The sequence below is a fragment of the Pinus tabuliformis genome, chromosome 2_1, assembly GCF_031772625.1.
Source record: "Pinus tabuliformis cultivar Carrire ecotype Pingquan chromosome 2_1, CPIR1, whole genome shotgun sequence".
Lineage (NCBI taxonomy): Eukaryota > Viridiplantae > Streptophyta > Pinopsida > Pinales > Pinaceae > Pinus > Pinus tabuliformis.
The window spans coordinates 505296868-505307890 of NC_142299.1; the positions used below are offsets into that span (position 1 = coordinate 505296868).

General features: G+C 30.9%; 1 pseudogene; it reads left to right on the forward strand.

The window, feature by feature from the left end:
* The first annotated feature begins 1586 nt into the window (after window positions 1-1586).
* LOC149201169 (jasmonate-induced oxygenase 2 pseudogene) lies at window positions 1587-4703 on the forward strand (annotated as a pseudogene).
* Window positions 4704-11023: the final 6320 nt, after the last annotated feature.

Below are 11023 nucleotides of genomic sequence, written 5' to 3' on the forward strand. Positions count from 1 at the left end.
TTAAAAAGTAATTTAACATTATGGAAATAGTCTTAATACTATTAAGAAGTAATTTAACATTATGGAAATAGTTGTAATCTACATTGGGTTCCTTGTGAATTGACGTGGATAGATATAGTCTTATTGATGGTTTTACCTTCCCTCATACATCCAGGACCCATCCATTCATTGACCGGATTTGTGATGGATGTAGAGGACCCATCCATTTATTGACCGGATAAAAAATGATGTTCATTTTATCTTAAATATTTTTTATTTGTTTTCTTTTCATTGTTAATTGATAATTTTCAGGTTAATGACTAAATCTTTAATTTATCATTTTTCTCATTTTAAAGTAATTGTAATTTATTATTTTAGTTTATAATATCTATTTTTATATTTATTTAATATAATTGAAATTGAAATTAATAAAATTTACAATTTTATAAGATATAAATTAAAACTTTATAAGAAAATAGTGTAACGATGAATTTACATTAAATGAAATTAGTGATTATTATCAGATTTGATTTTCTTAATCTTATTATTAAAAAGAAAGCCTTTATCAATTCTAATAAATGTAGGGACATTTCCAATATACATTTATTCATTACTCTATATTAGAACTTGAAAGAAAAACTATTGAAAAATAATTGCGCCTCAGAGGCCTATTCTACAACTCAGTATAAGGGAATGTATAAGTATGTTGCATCTTTAATAAAATAATAATAAAAATAAAAAAATTTATATCGGTCTAAACAAAAATGAAAATAGCTATATCCTATATTATGAATTTTTAAAAAGAGAAACCATATCCTATTAATATATTAAAATATTTAAAGATATAAATATTTCTACGTTAAACTTTTAATATTTGGAAATATTAATTTGATGTAGTTTTATTATAATTTTGTTATCATGCCATGTCAAAAATATCATTAAACTTATTATTATATATATATATATATATTAAAAGTGGCTCATGGACACTGATCTTGCAGAACTAGTAAGGCCTAACTCCAAAGGTGCGGAAAGGATTTGGTTCTCTATTTTCTCATAAGCGAAGTACTTACTATTAATATTAATATTAATATATTTAGATTTAATAATTTGAGAAAACGAAAAAATTAAACTTTCCAAATGTATGATAAATCTGATAAATCTGGAGATGAGTTAAATAAATTAAAACTATTAATAATAAATTTATATAAAGTAAAATAAATTATTATTATTATTTTATTTTCAATTTAAAAGGTTAATCCTTAAATCCTCGTCAATTTTCCTAAAATATTGGATGTCTCCCATACGTTTACATGCATACCCACTATTCTGCGCTATAATCCTAGAAACAATGAGACCGTTTAGAAAACACACAAATTAAGTTTCTAGTAATAGAAACTCTCAACCAGAGACAACATTTCCAACGTGCTGTACAACTGTCGAAAACGGAGCGATAACATTTCCAACCAGCTTTACAATCCCCGAAAACAAGGATAACACAAGGATAATGAGTGGTAGACTTGACACTCTCGTGATAACGAAGACCTGACCCAAAGTGGTTAGGTTATGAAGGGTATAAGGGAGGTCAGGAATATAAAACTTAGATCGGGAAGCAAGATCTAACAAATGCTCTAAAAGCATTTATAGAAATCTTCTGAACGGATGCCTCTGTGTGAAGAGCTCGTAGAAGGATTGGTGAAGGCCGTAAAGTAAGTTCGCTCGCTCAGTATCAAATCTTGTAAGAGGTCGGTTGATTTTTTGTTTTGTCATGGCTTTAGAGACTGTAAAATCCACAGATTTCGGAAATGGTTCTTCAAAAAGAGAGAGGCTGGAGTGGCCTGAACCGATTCAGAGAGTTCAGGGTATTGCTGAAAGTGGGATTAAATCTTTACCTAGCGCTTATATAAAACCAGAACCTGAAAGGCCCCAGACGGGGATCATAGTCCCGTTTGACGAGCAGATTCCAGTTATCGATATGTCTGGGTTGAATGATGAACGCCGCTGCGAAACGATGAAGGCAATCTCAGATGCATGCAGAGAGTGGGGATTCTTCCAAGTGATTAACCATGGAATGGATTCTCAACTTCTCACGGCTGCTATGAACGTCGGTAGAGAATTTTTTAACCTGCCGTTAGAGGAGAAGCAGAAGTATGCTAACGATCCTATTACATATGAAGGATATGGAAGTCGACTTGGAGTTCAGAAAGGAGCTGTTCTTGATTGGGGAGATTATTATTTTCACCATTTCCTGCCACCCAGTATCAGAAATGAATGTAAATGGCCTTCCAAACCAGAGAACTACAGGTAATGACAGCTAGTTCTAAATCTCTATCTACAATTATTGTCAAACTACAAAATATATATTGCTTTTGTTCAGAATCACTTATGAGCATATCATGGAGACGTTGATGCAGGAAAGAGATGAAAAAATACTGCAAAAATGTGGTAGATCTTTGCCTGAAGCTGCTCTCTGTATTTTCTGTCAACCTCGGTCTTCATTCGGATTATCTGAAGGAAGCATTTGGAGGAAAGGAAGATATGGGCATGTGTATCCGAATAAATTATTATCCAGCATGTCCAGAGCCACATCTGACTTTGGGTTTGTCATCTCACTCCGATCCAGGAGGCATAACATTCTTACTTCAAGATGATGTAAATCCCGGGCTTCAAGTGCGAAAGGATGACTCCTGGGTTCCTGTGAAGCCGATCCCCGACGCTTTAGTTGTAAACATAGGCGACCAAATGCAGGTCAGCTTATGAAAAACACTATATCCTAGTTATAATTCAATAAGATCTTATTTTTTGCAGGTGTGTATGTGAATTAGATTAGGCAGTGTACTGGTTGCGTCGTCGAAATGATTACCAGGGTAGGTCACTTGCACTTTAAACTGCCGTTCTCATAAATGATACGATGGATTTGGTAACGTCGAGCTCTAGAACATTGAATGGCATATGAGTTTTAGATTTTTATTTTCTAGCTTCAGATTTATTAAATGTACAGGATTAAGATTTGTTTGTTAAACTTTGAAAAGCGGTTCACCAGATCAGCAATATTTAATCATTCAACAATACCAAATCATTAAACCGTGGAGGATAGATGGGGAATCAATAGGATACAAATTGGGGGTTGGTAGGAAACTAACATCATAATAGTTGATATGAAATTTGTTTGAGTGGATTTTTAAGAAAGAAAATAAAACATTTATGGATGTTTTCATCATTATATTTTCATGATTGAAAAAAATGTATTATTTTTTCAGTTTTTTTTTGTGAAACAATATATTATGGACCTTATAATATATTATGATTATAATTAATACTATAAATATTTCGAATTTGGTAGTAATATTTACTGTGAGTATAAGTATGATATTATTGATAAGTTCTTCACTGTGAAAGAAGAGAGTATATGTCAAAGAAAGAGAGTATATGTAGAACAGTTTTTTTCCAAATTAGGTAGAGGCTGTGGGTAGTTTCAATGCTCGATGGGAAAATTGCCACTTTGATTGATTGTATGAAGTTAAGTATCTTGTGGAATGATTTTTATTCTCCAATTGAATCTCATGGTTAATTACCACTCTTTATTGCATTAGAAGAAAATTCTTTATTTTCTATTTGTCTAAGGATAAACTAATTTGCTTTTATATATGTATTACGAATCCAAGTCTGTCCCATTCGGCAAGAGGAGTTATTTCTTTTTCTAGGTGTCACTCTGATTTATGGGTTGCTCCATTCATGGGTTGTTCCAGTGATCTGAGTCATAATTTATAGCTCGTATTTTTCAAGGTATTATGGGTTGCTCCATTCATGGGTTGTTCCAGTGATCTAAGTCATAATTTATAGTTCGTACTTTTCAAGGTATAGTGGAGTTAGATATAGATATATTTGTTAAGTAATGTGACTCTTGAGATGATTAGTACTTTCAAGCCATCAAAATCACTCAGGCCTAGATTTAGTGGAGTCGAATATATATATATATATATATATATATATATATATATATATTTGTTAGGTAATATGAGTTAAGTAATGTGACTCTTGAGATCCAAATAAATAACCTTTACACCATTGAGTACCTGAACAATACAACCTTATGAGGAAACAATTTACTTTTTACTATAATAATAATAATAATATTTTTAAATCTGATTTTTAAAATTTATGAAAATGTACATAGTTAGTGCATAAATATCTAGATATATGAATTGACTACACCCCATCCTTACACAAAATTATATAATCAGATATTTTTTTTTAAATTAAACCAATACTATTAACACAATAAATTTTTAAATTTTTTCCTGTTATTACATTTCCGATAACATTTCCGATATTAGACTGTAAGCACTGGCAATAAAAAAACAATTTTCTTATGAGTGAAGCACAATATTCTAAAATATCCATGGAAATTGGGATAAGTTTTTGATACCAATGATTCGGTTATGCTCGTGCAGATATTTACAAATGGCATGTACAAGAGCGTTGAACATAGAGTTGTTGTCAATGAAACTAGAGCACGAATGTCCATCGCTGGTTTTTGCAACCCTTGTGGAGACAGAAATGTGGGACCTATTCAGGAGCTGATCAGCGACTGCAACCCTCCATTGTATAGAACACTGACATTCAATGAATATAGAAAGTTTATAAGAACGGGTGGTACCAAAGGAAAGATGTATGTAAATTCGACTGCTAGCTGTAAACAGATTCAGAGGAACGGAGTATAATGTACTTCAATGCCCTCAGTTAGATATTTCACATCCCATATATATTCAAGCGTGTAGCTAGTTATGTATCTTTTGTAATAGGACTTATTATCCTTTCTCGTTGTATTTATTCTTTGAGGTAACCCTTATGTCATGCAGCATTTCCTTTTCAATGTATTGCCTTTCGTTGATTACTCAAAGTTGGATGTTTGCAAACTTCCGTTTCCATGTTTTCGTGACGTTCTCAAACTGAATTATCTATTATCACACCACAGGTTTTTGATTTCAACCCTTTGGTGCTGTAAACTTTATTTTAGAAATATTTTGAACTCTATAATTAGAAAAATTATGAATATTCATTTAGATTTATATTTTAAAAATATTCTAAAATCCATGAAATATTCTAACATCTATTAATAAAAAACAAATACTCATATATGTTTTTCTACCATCCTTAACATTAATTTTACAAACTTATATGTATTCCACTGCCAATTCTGCCTCTCAATATTCTTTTCAATGAACTTGGTACTATTTTTGGCTGAAAAATCAAAGTAAACGAATCCTTTTAAATGACTGGATTAGCTTTTCATAATATATTATTTTATCGATCATCTATTCACTGTTTTCTCACATAACAAAAAAAAAAGGATGTGCAATCATTCGTTATAATTCAACCCTTAGGATTGATCAATATATTCACTAAGACCAAAATGATGTCCTGATACATTTTATATTCTCCGAAGAAATGATTCCACGTTTGCACTCGTGAGAGTTTCGTGTAAATGAAAAATTGTAAGAATAAAAATTAAGGTTAAGAGTGAAATGGGTGAATTTTATTAGTCTCTAATAGCTGAAATAAAAAAATTAATTTATCCATTAAGTTTAGTTTATATAATTGTAAATTAGATTTAATTTCAGTGTTAAGCAAAATTATTTTAATTTTTTTTTTTTTTTTTAATTTGGGCTTAATTTCCGTTAATGATTTAATAGATTAAAGAATGATTGGGTAGAAATATAAAATTGAGCAGAAAGAGTTATTACACAAATCACACTTCTTGTATTTTATTGATTTCAAGGGTTATATATTTATAGTATCTAGATTATTGACAACAACATATCTAGATAGCTATTACAACTCACACATAAGAAACTACTTTCAAATTAACACCTAAGGACTCACAATAACAATTGACACATGATATGAAAGTATTACTTCCAACATGATTTATAAAGCATTACTTCCAACATAATTTATAAATATAATTGTTTGTATATTTCACTTTATTGTTATTTGCCAAAAATATTTTCAATGAATTATATATATATAATTTAATTTTGAATGTGAATGTAAAATCCCTATAATATTATGCAAAATCCTTGTAACACTTTAATTATATAAATTCCATAATTCAAACTCGAGTTAATTCAAGTTCAAATTCGATGTATCGTATCTTCTAAACATGTGGCACCAACAAAGTTTATTACAATAAACCTGACTAACTTATCAATTCTACTTTTAGATTACACCTCTAGCACTTAAATTGTGAGACTTCTTATGTTAACAAAATTTACATTCAAATGACAATCACAAAGATAATTCCCAATATGACATCAACATTCAATATAAATGCCACAATATAATAAAACAATATAAATAAACGTAACATAATGACACTTTACTTCACATCAAATAAATGATAATACATGCGGGCAAAACTTCTTCATTAAATATGTCTTGAATTCATGTACAACAATTTTTTTGTGCCATATAAATGATGAGTGAAGGGTCTTGTGTTATGGTTTTCTGGTATGTAATCCGATAGTATGTATGTTGCAGGCTAATTGTAGACTTCTATAAAGAAAAAGTTTTGCATATGTGTTGTCACTTCTTTAATGCGATGTGAAGTGTTATTGTGTCGTTTATATATGTGACATTGTATTGTGATATTTATATTGGATGATGTGATTTGATTTGATGTTGGGTATTATAGTTGTGTTGGATGATTTAATGTTAATCTTAATAATATAAGAAGTCACACATTAATAAGTATAAGTGTTAGAGGCATAGTAAAAGAATAGTAGTCATAAGTTTGTTATAATCATTATAATAAATTTTGTCTATGTTGTATAGTTAGGAGAATCGACACACTTTAATTCAAGTGTGGTGTAGAAGTGTGATGTAGAAGGTGATATATATATATATATATATATATATGAGTTTGAATTCAAAATATTTTATTGGGTAAAGTAAATTTCTCAAGAAAACATAGTATTTTTATAGGTGAATGGATTCGCAAAATTTCATATCGGAATCCATGCATCCTAACAATGTCAACTATTAACTTCATGGGATGTGAGCTTCCCAGATATGTGATACATATAAGCTCATATGTTAATGAAGGTATATGTTGTAAGAAAATCAATGAAAATCAATGGGACACAAATAAGGTCAAGTGTTAATGAAAATCATTGTTATGGTGAATCCACAACCAAAATGGAAATGTTTCACTTAATTAGAATTATGTTACTAAAATTATTGGATGTTATATAAACTTGCATATAAAAAAAGAAAAAAAATTGACACTCCTACATCTACATGGAGCTTAAAATGACGAGCTCAAAAAACAAATAATCATCATCAAATTTTAACTTAATAAGCAAAAGAAATTTGAAATTCCAGGTCTAATTACAAACCTAACTATGAAATTCTATAAGTTTGTCAGTACTCCTAAAAAGTTGCATTTGTTATAATATTTCTATAAATTTTGGAGTGTTTGGTCCTTCGGGTAAGGATGATAGAATTCAAGATGCATTAAGTAGTGAATACATGTTGAATGTTGTTATACTTACTGAAAGGACTTTACACACTTTTTAAAAATAAATATACAAAAATTATACAATCACCATGACAATAGGTATGATTGTGAAAGATAGGAAACATCCCTCAACATGAGTTGAGTAGGTTGCCCTCACACATGAACACTCACTACTACCTTTCTGTACTCTCTTCCTCCTACATAAGTGATTTAAAGCTCTAATATGATGGCTCCATTCAATCAAACAAAATATCACAAAGGAGTGGTCATTATGAGCCTTAAATTATCTATCATTGATCGTGCATGTATGTATTTCTAACAGATATTTCAATGTTTGATTGCCACAGATCTTGTAAGTTATTGGCGGTGGAGGTGATCATTCCAATAAATTTAAGAGAGGGCTATGGGAATTTGGGATGGCTTGGGAAATTAGGTAATTCCCTATCCTTAGTTGGTAACCTCCCCCCTTTTAAAGATCTATGTAAGGAAAATTTCTACTTTTCTCTACATTTGCTAGGGATGGTTCCTTGGGAATTTGTCTCTTTTAGGGAAATCCCCTTTGAGCATCTCCTCTGGTTCACTCATCACTCAAGGGACTTATTTCAATATTTTTTTGTGGCCTCCCATCTATTCAGAGATAATACGATTTCATGAAGTATCTTGATTGAAAGGGACTCTCCTTTGCTGAAGTTTGGAATTTTCTATTGCTAGTGTGAGTAGCTTCAGAGTGATCGATATTATTAGGTTGGACACTATTATTTTTTGATGACCTTTTGTGTTTTCTGGGTGGAAATCAATGTCTATAGGGATTCCTACCTATGGTTTTGAGGTGGTGGAGATCTGAAGTAAGTAGGGAGGAGTTGTCATTAAGGTGGGAGAATGAGGAAGGCGACAGGAATAATAATTGATAGTAAACGTGTGAGGAGAGTTGCCAAGGTAAGTCAATGCAATTGGACAAACAAAAATAAAGTGGACGAGAAGAGTAGTGGCAAATAAAGGCTACATTGCTAACCAAGTAGGGTGTAAATTAATCTTCTAATAGCTCAATTGAAATCCCCGCAATAGGATATAGTGCTCATAGCTCTATGTATGTATAAGTAGCGAGAGACAAGATTGTTAATGCTTAATTAACATGTTAATCTCCAAGGCATGAATGTATGATAAATGGATAAGATACAAGCATCGAGGTAGCGAATGGTTTTCTTGCAAGATGAACTATAATCTATGGATGCTAATTCCATTGAGACCATTGCTCGGAATGGGCATGAGGTTGATATTCTCTTGGACCTTAATAAATTTCAATATATTTCTAGATAATCTATGCAAGGATGTAAATTTTCTTTCATTTGAGGCATGTTTTATCAGTTGTATACTTTCTACCATGAATTCATGTAAAAGTATATGACACAATAAATTTTTTTCTAACTAATATATATCATAAGAAACCCCAACAGTATGATAAAATATATAATCCTCGCATATCTCTATGACTGGGCACACTTTTTCTATATAATACAAGTACTCATTCTCATTTAAATAAAATACCTTTACCTACAATTTTGGGACAAACTTACAACTATGCTAAAACATGTTCATTACATGCCTACTTAACCCAAAAATTTGCACATTGATGTGTGTCATTTACTATTCTACCAAACTAATGTTCCTTTCTAGTTTTTTTATAGGTAAAACTTTTATTTCATTAATTATATATATATGTATTATTTTATTTTATTTAAATAGCAATTCATGACATTTCCTTACATATATATGCCATTTTGGAGAGTCAAAATTTAGCAATTTTATAAAAATAATGCTAATCATTGTTCTTGATGATTGTGATATAAGGTGAAACATCATATTCAAACTACAATGGATTTTGAGTTACAAGTACATTCATATACATATCAAATATTTAAGTGCTTCAACGTTACACAATTTGGCATATACTCGTAGGAGTTGGAATTTTGCAGAAGTTCATGTTATTGAATCATGGGGAACTCAAAGACCTAACTCAAATTACTTCAAAATTAGATTACTCAAAATGAAAATATTCCTATAGATAGTTATAACAATAAAATTATAGTAATTTTAAGTTGTCGATATCCACTAGTGTACTATATTATTTTAACTTTATTTTGCACCATATTTGAAACACATTTAAATCCAATGAACTCTAATAATATTAATTATGTATAATAAGGTAAATACACCTTGAAATTCAATTCCAACAACCCCTAATACTGACTGGCAAGTTAAAGTGAAAATGTAGATAAGGATTGTCATAATTTTATGGCTATTTTAAACTTCAAATTTCAATGGCTAGTAAGGCTTGTGAAACTTTTATGATCGAGATAAAATGTAGGTTTTGGATTCGTTATCTATAATTTAAAATTTGGCTTCGTTAGCTATAATTCAAAAATCTAAAGATATTATAGTTACATTTGTAAAAAAAAGGAATGGTGGGATATTTTTATGTGAGACACATAATTTGGAAATATTCGCAAATGTGTAAAACGATGTTGATCATGGAAATGGAGACAAACAACAATAAAGTATCACTTGTATAATAATAACAGAGCCTTTTTAATCTCTAATTGTTTTCCTTGTTTAATTACCGAGTGCAAAATCCCTAGTCATGCAACATAAGAATTATTGTTAAGAAGCATATGAATATTCACAAGAAAAGCTCTTTGTGTGAGTGAATAAGATGGTGAAAAATGGAATATAGATAGCAAGAGTAATTGAATTTAAAAATGAGGGTGGGGGCTATGCCTCTCACAGTTTATGTTCTATGTACAAACTAGGCACTTTGCACTCATTTCCAATGGCCAATCCTTGTTATATTTTCTCAAAATTGGTGGATATAGTCACGATTTCCATATAAAGTATATAGATGAAAATTAAAAGCTACTCAAAACTACAACTCTAGTAATGCAATGATCTATAAAGATACTAGGGAAATCATACTAGGAACTCCAATATTTTGATTAGACTAAAGATGTCACGCCCCCAGGCCTGCGGTAGTCTTCCAACCGCTCTTGGCGAGGTGCAGCATCACCGAACACTTTCTTTTCACCATTACTAATGTTCATGGACTACGCCTAATTCACTTTCTCTTACTTAGTTTGTGTTTCGCAACCAAGTATTATTAAGAATAACCTTTATACTAATGAACACCCATACTCATTCATTATCATCATAAATTATAAAAGAGAAGAACAATTGCACAGTATATAGGGAGGGGAAACTCCCTGAACAATGAGTCTACCCAACAATATATAATAATCAATCTTTCTTCAATAATACAAGCTTCACAAGTATCCTTGGCAAAATCCAAGTCTATACTTAGCCAATTTTACAATAGAGGCAAACAACCTTTTACAACCTTTGTGCACACCTTACACGGTGGGAGGGTGCTCACCCGAGACACCAAGACCCCCTCCTCAAGTCTCACACAAATCTGCACTTTAGAACAACCCCGGGCACACCTTGCCCAACCTTCGACCAACTCCAAGAATG